Source organism: Anas platyrhynchos, chromosome 3 (genome assembly GCF_047663525.1).
Source record: "Anas platyrhynchos isolate ZD024472 breed Pekin duck chromosome 3, IASCAAS_PekinDuck_T2T, whole genome shotgun sequence".
NCBI lineage: Eukaryota > Metazoa > Chordata > Aves > Anseriformes > Anatidae > Anas > Anas platyrhynchos.
This window is the reverse complement of record NC_092589.1, coordinates 65568428-65578820: the sequence shown is the minus strand read 5'-3', so window position 1 is coordinate 65578820 and position 10393 is coordinate 65568428. Positions and strand designations below refer to the sequence as shown.

General features: G+C 43.9%; 1 long non-coding RNA gene across 1 annotated transcript; it reads right to left on the bottom strand.

Moving 5' to 3' along the window:
- Positions 1-423: 423 nt before the first annotated feature.
- LOC140002196 (uncharacterized) lies at positions 424-3781 on the bottom strand. The gene is made up of 2 exons (XR_011808379.1): positions 1808-3781; positions 424-1710 (listed from the first exon to the last, which is right to left on the bottom strand). It is a non-coding gene; the product is annotated as an uncharacterized lncRNA (long non-coding RNA).
- Between the last annotated feature and the right edge of the window lie 6612 nt (positions 3782-10393).

Sequence of the window (10393 nt, the reverse complement as noted above, 5' to 3'; positions counted from 1 at the left end):
ACAATTCATTAACTGGTCAAATAAAACATCTACACCAAGAGCACTGTTCAAGTCCTGCTGATCTCTATCCTTTTAGTCTAGAATATTCTCTTAGCAGAAAACAGGTTGGATATTGGCATGCATCAACATTAACCCAAGGGCTCTGTCATTTATTCAAGAGCATGTTTACTTGTACATTTACATTTGGTCTGAGCAAAAGGGTTTTCAGTTGGCTTTACCGTGGTTTCATATTGCTATGGTTTATCTAGCAGGGAAGCCTACCTTAAAGAGCTCACAAAGACACTATTGAATTATCTTATTTTTATTTTTTGCCTATAGAAGGAAATAAGAATTTCACTGGCAGCCATAGAGACAGAAATCCATGGAATTGAAGACTGGGAATGGTGCCATAGTGCAAACATTGTGAAAATTACTTAGTGCACATTTCAGTAAGCTTAAATTTAATAAAGTCCACAATACAAGTCTGAAGCATATATAACACACACAGATTTTAGAATGATGTTCCTAGACGAGACTTTCAAGAATATTATTATATATTCAAGAATATAGGACAATGAGAAATGTACAGTTAATCATTTTAAAGCAGGTTTCATCATTACCTTAAGGTACAGTAACCTACTGAAATCAATTGAGAGGTTTCCAGCAGCTGTGCATGTTATAGCATTGTGTAAATAGATTCTGTGAAGGCAAATCTGTAGCATTTTACTGTTAGCTGAATGCAATCATATAAATATTCTTTGGGATAGTTGTCTTTTGAATGTATAACTCTCAGCTGATTTCACATAAATATTACTGTTATACACTTAACAAGGAAGCCTAAGGAGGAGTGAAAATTTTGGCAGGGTTCAACAGATACTGCATCCAATATAAAAGAAATACACAGCTGCACTCCTCTTCCTCAGGGAGAGCAGAACCTTCTTTCACAAGGTAGCATGAAGGAGGGAAGATAACAAAAGTCTGTCCATTAGCAGTGAGAAAATGCTGACGAAGAGCTGGCTGTGAAATCCTTCTACATTAAGCTTTTGCAAAGTTCATCTGCATCTTCACATTGAGTAATATAGGCAGCTATGGGTATGTGAGTATCAGAGGGGTATTACCTCCAGGCACCTACAACTTGATTTCTTGGCACAAATGAAAGCCCTTGCTGTCTGCCCAAACCTCTGCCTCTTGTCAAGCCTGCCACAGCTTCAGCTTTGGTATGGCTGATATTTTGTGAGCCCCACTTGCCCCTGGGTCCTTGCGTTGATTCTCAAGTGCAGCAAGGTTTCTCTTGCCACACCTCTAGGATGGTCTTCGTGATTCTTCTCGAACCATGTCCTGCTTTTGCGAGCAGCCACTGATCAGGCTTTTAAGGATGTGGCAGACAGATGTAGTAGTAGACAGATGTAGTAGCAGACAGATGTAGTAGACAGAAGGCTGACCCGGGAAGTGGGGTATTTTTGCAAACTCACACTCTCCAGTTCATTTTGAACAAATATTTGAATGCCGTACCTTTGTATCCTCTGTCAGCATGCTGCTTACTGCTTCACCTGGTGTTTTATGATGACCCTCTCCCAGTTTCTCTTTTTGAAGATATTTTACCTCACATAGTTGCTGCGGGGACAGCGGGTGAGCAGGACTGATGTGCGTGCTCATGAGCGGTGTGCTGGACTTGAGCACATCCTTGCCACAGGTCAGGCTGCATGAAGGTTTGAAGCAGGTTTCCCTCCTCTGCGGGGAGCAATGTAGCTACTGCACTAGTGCAGTGGGAGGAAGAAAAGAGTGCAGTGTCTTTGTGACAAAGGGTTAACGGGGATTGAACACCTACCTCCAGAAGCAGACTGAGCACAGAGGGTCCTGCTGTCTCTGACTGTGGTCCTGCTCTTTCCTTCTGTGGTTTCTCCAGGCCAATGTGAATAACTTCACGCTCAATGTGCTGGTTTCTAGGAATACTATTCAAAACTACCTAATTCTCCCTGGGAATTGTATCCTGACTGTCTAATTCCTGGCCGAGGAGTCTGCTAGGCAACAGGAAATCTACAAATTAAAACATTGCAACATCTAAGTCCCTGGCTGTACCCCAGCTTTGCTGGTGGACCAGTTTTCATCTGTTTGCCTATGAAAAATAGACTCAGATATATATCCTTTCTCTTGCATCACTCAAATGGTTCCTCATTCTTCCCACCAGCTATTGCTTTTATTGCCCATGTGCAGTCACTTTGCTGCTCATTTAGTTCACTGTAACTCAGCCAGTAGCACTCTTGTTTCTTGATCCCCCAAAATGTGTGGTTTAAGGTCCCACATTAGCAAAAGTTGGTGAAAGTTAAGAGGGTTTAGACCTTCAGCTTCTGATATGTTGTGGTAGGAGCTGGAGCAGGTCATTTGCCCATTGCAGAGATGGACTCTCCATCCTGAGTCACTGGGCTGGACAGCTTCTCCTTTTCCTCAGCCCTGTTTTCCTTCCAAATAAAGAGGGTGGAAGGGACTGTGCTCAGAGGTGCTTGCTGATAGCAGTCAGTACGGCACTACTTGTCCTCATTTCTGCCTGCCACTTATTGACCTCTCCAGTGCCATCTCTATGACCTCCAGAGTTACTCTGTGGAGAGGCAGCCCACAGCTCATAAGCAGCAATGCCAGCCGGGAGTCAAGAGGCAGCTCCCCTGCTAGCAGACTTGTTTTTGAGGTGACAGTTTGTCTCCACAGAAAGAGAGATCTGAATGTTCAAGGAAATTTGTGGGCATTGATACTTGGGAGATTTTGAACTCCTTGGGGACTTCCAGATTGCAATTGCCAGGTAGACTGCATCTACTCCTCTCCAGGCCCTTTTTGGTAGAGAGGTTTTTCTTTCCTTGGCCAACAGGAGAGGAAGGTGCTTTGCCTCTGACTGATGATCAAAGGCAGCCTTTGGAAGAAAGCATAAAACAGCAGAAATGTCTAATGAATTGCAGTATTCATTCCTAGGGTTATATTTTAGTGTGTTCAGAAGTGTGTGTGCCCTCTCCTATTTGATTTCTGTGTCCTTCCGTAATCGTATTATACTCAGCATTTAATAAGCTTTTCTTTCAGATGACCTGCCTGCAGAAATATGAACTGGTGATGTTCTCTCTGGGTTAGTGATGTTAACACCATAACACACATTGTTCTGGGGATCTTTCATCAGCCTTCTACACTTGCATTCTAAAAAATAATGAAAATCTTACCGGAAAATCAATGCTGATATTCAGGATTTCTTAGCAATGGCCTATTGACATCCTGCATCTGGGAGAAGAGCACCTCTGCGTGAAGGCATACAGTCATCAGCTGCTGGTATTCAAAGAATGTCTGGCTCCCTGCTTACCTTTAATGGAAACACAAGACAGACCCCAAAACCACTTCCAGGTTGGTTTTGGCACTTCCAGCTTTAGCTGCTCACCTGGTTTGTGGGGCTCCCAGTGTGAGACCCTGCCTTTGCGATGAGTATCCAGGGCTGTTTGTCCCACCTTGTAGGAGAAAATAGTTAAAAGGATTTGTGGTGAGGCACCCAGTCTCCCTGTCCAAGCCGTCATGTTTGCATGGAAGGATGTAATTTTCACATTCACAGGAAACACCAGAAGAAACCGGGATCACTCAGCAGGCTCTTAGACCTCTCTGGAGACTGTAGAGAACTGGTTCCCACTCTCCCACTGTACCAAGTCTTTCAGGTACAGCCAAAAACCCACTTTGATGACTGCTCCTCAGAAAATACTTTAGTTCCCATTAAGCAAAAGAGATTTCTTAAGGAAACAGGAAGGCTCCATTTCCCTCTTGGGAAAAGCAAGTGAACGAGGGGCTCAGCATCTTGCAAGAAGATGAATCACACCTTTTAACAGTAAAAAATACATGCAACCAGTGCAATGCTCAGTTTCAGTTGTGCCTGTGAAGCTGGACCTCTGATCTGTGTAGCGGGGAGACAAATAAATTCTGGACTTTGAAGGACTCCTCGTGAGCTGCAGGAATAAAAACTTGTTTACAGTGCACAAGGTAAGATTTACTGAGCACTGTCATTATTAATTGCATGAGCCTACGTAACAACTCACTCCTTTCTAGCTGACAGTTCCCTGGCCCAAGCTCAGACTCCTGGACTGTCATCAAGGACGTTGTTATGCATAACATATTAACAGGATTGCTTCAGATTATATTATTTCTGATTATATCTCTCTCTTTTTTCCTTCCCAGTTTCTTTTATTTTTTTTTTCTTTTTTTCTTCTTTTTTTTTTTTTTTTTTTTTTTCCCATGTGTGCTCATGTCCACGCTGCTTCTTCTCCTTTTCTTCTGGCTGTTCAGCTGCCAAATCTTCACTCGTATATCCGTGCTGAGCTCCTCGCCTCTGATCCACAAGCACCACAAGCAAGCTGACTTTTAGTGCTTCCTCTGCAAGTGTCCCATGGAAGCTGGTGCTGCCTGCTGGCTTTGAGAAGCACCTTGTCACCCCAGCAGAGAGCCTGGACCTCCCTGGGGAAAAGGGACCATGGTCATGCTCTGCAGGCTTCACGTGCCGGAGCTCAGGCCCCTGGTGGAGGTGGCATTGCATTGCCAGCTAGTGGGAGTTGGTCCCAAAACTGAGGAACCTGTATGTAGGACACACACCAGCTGGGTATCTGCTACAGAAAATAGGCCAGATTTAAGGCTATGGAAATTCTTTAGTTATTGGAATTCCCCAAACTTTAGCAGTTGGCAGGTTTCGTGTACAAATAATATTTGTGACAACAGGGAGCCTGTGTGGGGATTAAATTAAGGCTGGAGGTGGAATTAACTCTAATTCCTGGCTCCCGCTAGTTACAGACAGAGGTGCGCTATTACAGATTTCACCTTGTGTATTTAAGAATCGTTACACTAGAACTAGAAGCAATGGGAACAGTCCTGCAACTAACATTGTCCCATAAATTCAGCTGCATAAACCAGGAGTTCAAGCTGCATAATTAGATTTAATCTAACCTATAATTTACAAAGTGGTGTGTAAAGCGCATTAGAAGAAATTGATTTATTTATAATAACATGTGATCTAAAGCATCTGATTTTAATAATTGGACAAGTGCTGAGCCAAAGGCCTAAATTTTCTGTCTATCAGCAAATTTTGCTGCTTCATATGCAAATGTGATAATATAATGAGTGTTGGAGCCTGGCTTGTCCTTGAGCGTACGTGCAGTTGTGGTGGGCCCCAAGGGCAGGAACAGGATATATGTCTCCAAAGGCGTACGGGGGCCTCTTCATTTGCTCAACATAAATCTCGGTCTTTAATGACTTAAGGGAGAATGTTCAAATACTTAAATGAACATTATTCTTGAACGTGAAGTTTTAATAGTGCACATTTTAAGTTTATCATCAACCTGTATAAATTTATAGCAGATGAGAGACTGCGCATCGTGCGTTTCTGCTTCGAAACGATCGCCTCTTCCATGGCTGTGGAGTCAACCCTCTTGCCCAGAGGAGCGAACTCCTTGGCTTATAGCGTGCTGGGAGGAATGAATGGGGAGCAGTGCAGGTGAAATGATTTCCACTACACCTACCTGTGGTTTGGGAGCAGCGGCTGCAGCTGCCACGGTAATTCTGCTTTTAGCTTTCAGTCAGTATAACGAGGAGAGAAAAGCTGGAGTGCCGTCTCTTAACTTTTTAGGCCACATGCTAGTTGCGTGTCAAGGCTGAAGTCTTTGTAGGTGGAAGTGATATATTTACTGGACACGTCTGAAAGCCTTAAAATTGAAAGCAACACCAAAACGGTTTAAATGTGTATTTAGTCAAATACACTTTCAATAGCGTGAAATATGTAGCACAGCCCTTTTGTTTTGATTACAAAATAGCCAGCCTTTGTTTTCACTCTGAAACCATACACCGGTAGAGCTCGATAACTTTCTCATGGGGCAGGATGGAAAGGAGCCACCAAAGTGCAAAAGCTCCTCACAGTCTCTTATGAAATAGCTGATAGAGAAAACCCAAGCCCAGATGATTTTAGGTGATTCTGCAGGCAGTGCTGGCACGAGCAGCACCTGCGGGGCCAGCCGAGCCCAGGAGCCAGGGACATGTCCCTGGCAGTGCCTGTCTCTGAGTCGCTGCAGCAGCTGGACTCGGGCTAAATTGGAAACAGAAATACCAATTGTCATGTCACCCGGATGCTCTGCTTTCAGCCAAATAGTAGATGGAAAAAAAACATTACCAGATGTTCTTGTGTTATTAATATTGTTATTATTATTATTATAAATAATATTCCTCACTGGCTGGGTCTCACTCTGGGCACATCTGGAGCACACATGCTTGGGATGGGAGCACTGGCCGCACGTTGCTCCCCTGTTTTCCTCCACACCTGTAAAAGGGGGACCCTGCTCCTTGCACTCAGGGGCATGGGTGCTGACCTGACACGGGGTCCTCACCACCCTGCTTCCTCTTTGAGACAGGTCCCTTCGTGCACAGCCGTGTTTTTAAAGCCTCGTGGCCCTGTGCAGCCCTGCTTTGGGCACACAGGGTGTGTACGATGGGGGCAAGCGCTGCTGATGCTGCTCTCGCTGGCTGTGTCTCTGCTGCTGGAGATGCTGACGTGGTCTGCTCATGGTCTGAAGCATCTCCAGCATCTCCAACAAAGCAGGACCCTACGTGCCACTTCAGTGGAAATTTGCTGCCTAAACCTCTCTATCTAATGTTAGAGTAGAAACTCTCCAAAAATGTGTCTGTACAGTTGTTCCCACTCCATTTCACTAAGAAATGGACTGGTTTGGGAGGTGAAAATGGAGAGTGTGGCATGTGGCCAGCATGGCTCTCACCATAAACGACAGCAAACTCTGTGTCCTAAGGGTGCGCCAGCTACCAGATACTGATATTAGCGCCAAACCATTGCTGGAGTGGAAATTATCCTGTTATTCCCAACTTAGGCCAACTGTCTAGGAATACAGGAACAAGAATAAAAAAAAAATACTAGAGGAGGTGATGACAGTGGTTCATTAAAAAATAATAAAATGCTAGGATGCTATTAACCATGGTGTACCAGTATTTGTATATCTGTGAGCTGAGCAAACATAGCTCCAGTACAAATAGGTGGAGCTTTATGAATGGACTTCTGCAGCCACACAAACAGTGCAATAAGGCAGTGTTTTTTTTTATTATTACATTGTGGTGGCATGCAGAACAGGTAAAGTACTTTCTGTGGAGGTGGGAAGATGCTGTGCCTGCTGCTAGAAGTTTGCAACTGTGAAAAAGCAAAGAACCTTCCTCTGAGGTTAACCCTGGGGTGTCTGCTCCTTCCTCTTCCTCATGATGGAGATGAGCTCATCCATACCAGGAGAGCTGCTGCCCATGCAGCTGAGAGCCCCATGAGTCCCATCCGGGAAAGCACAGAGCCACCTGAGGTCCTTGTGTTCCTGGCTGGACATGGGCGAGGTGCCTGCCACAGCTGCTGAGGAAGGGCAGTGCCTCCTGCAGCTGGAGAGCTTCTTCCCAAAGGCAACACTGGGCGAAGGAAACCCTGGACAAAACAGCCTTTCTGTCAGAAATCTCAGCTCTGCCATACACATTAGCTGGCTCTGTTCAAAGCAGAACCATCACCCCATCTGACTCTAGTTGCTGTGGGTGTGCATTGGAGAAATTCCTTTGCCAGTGGCTTCAATAATAATAATATATATTTTTTTTTTCATCCATACTCTGAGCAAGAGTTACCCTATGCAACCAGATTTCCACACAACCAAGTTTCCGGAACATGTCTCCTTTTCTAGCTGGAGAAGAGCAGGCAGAATTTCAGACATTTTGCACACTGGTTAAGGTTTTCCAGTGTGGACTCTGTGAGGATGTTTGAGCTTCTGGAAATGCAGGGGCTCAGGTCATGCAGAGCCTGGTGCACACTGGCAGCATCTGGGCAGGTCGCACATGCACTGCTGGCTGGAAACCCTCCTGGGAACAGGGGGCCCTGATTGCAGACTGAGGAGTTTGTTTCTGTAGGGAATACCAGCCTTGAATTTCTTCTTTTTTATTTTCTCCTTTTCCTTCTGCACCTCTGGGGAACAGAATCAACCAAGTATACGTTGGTGGAAGGGGTTTTGTGGACATCTCACATTGCCCCAGCACGCTGCTGGCAAACAAAACCTATGTTGGTCTGAAACTATACAGAAACATCAGATTTTTTTCTCTGTATTAAATCTATGAGGGATTGCCATCAATGTGAATAAGACAGAGGCTTCATGCTTGCTACCTAAGAAGCATTCACTCAACCAATGGAAAAGACAGGGACAACTAGGCTAAGAAGAGAAGAGATAGAAGTGTGTTCCTCTCCCCTTTTTCCTTCTGTTTTAGAACCCAGTAGTTTACTGCTCCATGTGGAAAATAAGGATAATCTCTATGTTCAGCCTTGTTTTTTTGTTAGATGCATATAAATCTTGCTAATTAGCTGTAGAAATCATAAAAGCTCAGCATCATGTTTTAATCATAATCTCCTCGGGCCACTGATGTTCATGACGTCCCCTGGATCCTCATTTCCATGTACAAATTACTAAGCCCATAACACTTTGGCAGCTCATCTCTCATGCCAATGCTATTTCCAGCAGAATTTTTATTTCAGTAACTAAGCCACAAACATACACCTGCAAAAAATAAAAATAAGAGAATAACACAGCAGTGGAAGGTCCCCCCTCCTTGTACTAGTGGAATATTAAAGATTCTTCAAAGGAATTAAACACAGATTTCAAGTATTAAGCCTGGCTGGCAGATCAGTAAAACCATTTTCTCTTCCTGAGTAGCTGAAGGAAAGCTCCCCAACCAGCAGATGAGGAAACTGTAAGCACTGCTTTTGGACACCAGTGCTAACATGAGGGGAGTTTCTGGGGCAGTCCAGCAGGTCCAAGACATTATGGACACAGCTGTGAAGTCAAACCTCAGCTGAATTTGCATCCCAATCATCACAAATGGGGTCAGCATCTGCTAAGACACTGGATAATAATAGCTTGCTTAATTATACATTTCGTCTGTAATTTAGTCCAGACCAACTTTCCTAGTGGCAGTGGAGGAGGGCATTTTCCAGTTCTTTTATGTTCCTGTGATTAGTGGATAATGCCCTCAGTATATATGCATGCATCTAATTTTCACTTTAAACTTTAATGCAATTTAACATTGTCAAAATAAATATTATTCTTCACTTTTCCAAATTTTGTTTCAGCACGTATAAAGTAAATATTTTGCTTAAGAATGTGGGAAGTCTGTGCCTTCTTAATGATGCTGCCTCAGAGGGGGAGCAGGAGCCAGTCCCTCTATCACGGTGGTTTGGGATTATGCGGGAGCCAATGCTGCCTTCGGGGAGGACCAGACCTCCTTAACTGTGGCAGAGGAGCAGCCTGGACAGCAGGGGTACCTGCCCTGGACATTTCTGCAAAGTTTGCCTTTACAGTTGAAATAATAAAGGAGGACTGGGATAATATGATTCAAGTTTTTTTCTCTCTTCTTCTTCCTGTTCTTGTTCTTCTGTTCCTTTACATATCTTGTTCTGCCACTTCCACTTTTTTTTTTTTTTTTTTTTTTTTTTTTTTTAACTTGCAGAGAAAATACAGCAGGTACTCCACCTATTCCATTACTGTCTGCCAGAAGGCGATGCCTGCCACACTTCTGAGGGCACTGTGAGGAAGAGCTCAGAGCTCCCTCACTGAACAATGGAAATGGAGCTGTGCTGAGCCAAGCTGGACCACTTGGCTTCACCTCACTTCAGCAGTGGCATGGCCAAAGTGTCACTGGCAGAGGTTGCTCAGAGAGGCTGTGGAGTCTCTTGGAGACCTCCAAAATCTGCTGGGACATGGTCCTGAGCAAGCTGCTCTAGGTGGCCCTGCTTGAGCTGGGGGTTGGAGCAGGTGACTTCCAGAGGTGGTACCACATCACCTGTGGCACAGAGGACTTGGCCTACCCCAAGTGTGCATCTCCAGCCCACTCTGAGAGAGGCTTAGGTATCTACAGAGAAGCTTCTGTAGCTGTTTCCTTGTTCAGACAAAGGCTCCCTTCAAGACAGATAGCTTACAATTGCTAAAAAATTGGATTAAAAAGTCACCAATCATGAGTTTCTGGTTAGGTCTTATTTTCTGAGCTGTTTTCAAGCAAAAGTGAAAATTGAAAGCTGGAAAACTTACAAGATCAATAGGGTTTACTTAAAATGACTTACCAATTAGCATGTCTGTGGCTTTTAGTAACATTGTATTCTTGCCAATCACACTGGTTTAAACTTTCCCTCATATATAAATTACACACCCAGATTCATGTCTCTTTTTCCTTTTTTCTTTTCTTTTCTTTTCTTTTCTTTTCTTTTCTTTTCTTTTCTTTTCTTTTCTTTTCTTTTCTTTTCTTTTCTTTTCTTTTCTTTTCTTTTCTTTTCTTTTCTTTTCTTTTCTTTTCTTTTCTTTTCTTTTCTTTTCTTTTCTTTTCTTTTCTTTTCCCTTCCCTT